Source organism: Orbicella franksi, chromosome 10, assembly GCF_964199315.1.
Source record: "Orbicella franksi chromosome 10, jaOrbFran1.1, whole genome shotgun sequence".
Classification (NCBI taxonomy): Eukaryota; Metazoa; Cnidaria; class Anthozoa; order Scleractinia; family Merulinidae; genus Orbicella; species Orbicella franksi.
In genome coordinates, this window is record NC_138154.1 from 24,583,046 (window position 1) to 24,585,512 (window position 2,467).

Consider the following 2,467-nt stretch of genomic DNA (forward strand, 5'->3'; position numbering starts at 1 on the left):
AATGAGAAACGCACTCAAACAGGAAGTCTGTTATGTGATGAAGATGATTTCATGTTGTTACGGCGTAACACTAACCCAGATATGTGTAGTGCATCTGGTGTTAACAGGTCTGAGAAAATCTCAGGCGAGCAGGCTGAGGACACTAACCTTGATGTGTGTAGTGCATCTGGTGTTAACAGGTCTGAGGAAATCTCAGGCGAACAGGCTGTGAACACTAACTCAGATATGTATAGTGCATATGATTTTCATAGGTCGGAGAAATTCTCATGTGAACAGGCTGAGAAGCTTGTGACTGGAGACAAAACTGATAGGAACCCCCAATCTGTGACTGAAGGTGCGAGATACCCCACCAGGGAGAGGAGACGCCCAGCATACCTTAATGACTATGTTACTGATCTGGATGAGGTTATTGCTGAGAGTGACCAGGTATTATCTAGTATTGATTATTGTCACAAGGTTTCAGCTTTTCCCCAGACATACCAAGAAGCAATTGAATCTCCTGAGTCAGAAAATTGGAAGGCAGCAATGAGAGAAAAAAATGGATTCTCTTATCGAGAATAAGACATCTATTCTAACCACCCTACGAGAGGGTAGGAATTCAGTAGGGGACCGTTGGGTGTACACTATCAAAGAAGGTTCTGATGGTGCTAAAACCTACGAGGCTAGGTATGCTACTAAAGGCTATAGTCAAGTGAAAGGTGTAGATTATCAGGAAACATTTGCCCCTACGGCAAATGTCACATCAGTACGTGCTCTGTTGCAAATAGCAACACAACACGATTTAATTCTACACCAGATGGATGTCAAAACGGCATACCTAAATGCTCCCATTGATTGTGAGGTATATATATATGGACCAAGCTGGCGGTTCTGAAGCCCTAGTGGTTCTAATGTGAGACTTGTGTATAAATTAAACAAATCCCTGTATGGATTGAAGCAATCAGGTAGAAATTGGAACAATGTGTTACACTGTTTCCTGCTTGATAACCAGTTTGTTCAGAGTCCAGTTGACAACTATATGTGCACTAAACAGTTTGGGAGTAAAATAGTTGTAATGCTTGTTTGGGTCGACGACATCATTATTGCAGCAAGTGACATGGTTCTGATGTCTGAGGCTAAACAAATGCTGCAGGAGAGATTCCGCATGAAGGACCAACAACAACAACAACAACCATTTATTTGTACTCACAATCTATAAAATAATTACAATAAACATTAAATTAGTATAGAGTACTGCCTGCCCAAAATAACCATAAGGGCTAAAAAGAATGGGCAGACATTAAGTTACATAGATTATTTATACAGTTATCAGTCGGTAACACACTTACACACACACACACACACACACAAATATAAAGATACAAACAGAATGGAAACTTACAGCGGAACAGAATATATCCTTACGAATTAATTAAAATAATTGTAATATTTAATATGAATCAATAAAGTGTATTTTTAATTTCTTCTTTAATTGAAAATCAAGTAATTTTTTGTCAGACTCATCAAGAGAATTCCAAATTTTAGGTCCCTGATATCTAATGTTGAAGATTCCGAAATTAGTTCTGATTTTGGGCAATGAATAGGATTGTTTAGAAGCAAGTCTCGTATTATAGGCATGAATTTCATTAACTGTAGTAAAATAATGATTAAAAGTTGGGTAGAGTTTCATATTTCTTAGGTATTGATTTTGAACAGGGTGATGGCTTTGTGAAGGTGATCCAGAGAAGATACTTAATCAAAATCCTTGAGAGGTTTGAAATGTCTGATTGCAAGCCAAGGGCCATACCATCTGAGCAGAAGCTTGAGTTTGGTAGTGAAACACCTTGTGATCCCAGAAGGTATCGTGAAGCTGTTGGTAGCTTGGTTTATTCTATGACATGTACCAGACCAGACGTATGTTGGGTTATAAGTAGGTTGTCACAGTTTCTGTCTAGTCCACTTCAGGAACACTGGACTGCAGTGAAGCATGTTTTAAGGTAGTTGAAGGGCACTCTCCACTATGAGCTATGTTACAGGAAATGTGATGATGGCCTGACTTTGGTTGGTTATAGTGACGCTGACTGGGCGTCGTCGGCAGATGATAGGCGAAGTACTAGTGGGTACTGTTTCAGTCTAAACAAAGCTGGCCTTCTTATTTCCTGGAAGTCGAGGAAACAGCCAACGGTGGCGCTGTCATCTTGCGAAGCAGAGTACATTGCACTGTCGGCAGCTATGCAGGAGGGTCCGCACCTCACTCAAGAGTTAAGAGACATCGATGAGGTGTGTGGACCAGTTGTGAGTTTTGAGGATAATCAGGGCGCAATCACCCCATCTAAAAACTCTGTAAATCGGCAGAGATCGAAGCATATTGACGTCCGTTATCATTTTATGCGAACAGTGCAAAACACTGGTAAGGTTATTGTCAAATATTGTTATATACCCAGACTTTCACTCAACAAAACGAGCACTGTGATTTGTTGATTCTTTG

General features: G+C 40.2%; 1 pseudogene; it reads left to right on the top strand.

Moving 5' to 3' along the window:
* Positions 1-1,386: 1,386 nt before the first annotated feature.
* LOC145499557 (uncharacterized) overlaps positions 1,387-2,467 on the top strand; it is a 2,554-nt pseudogene continuing 1,473 nt past the window's right edge.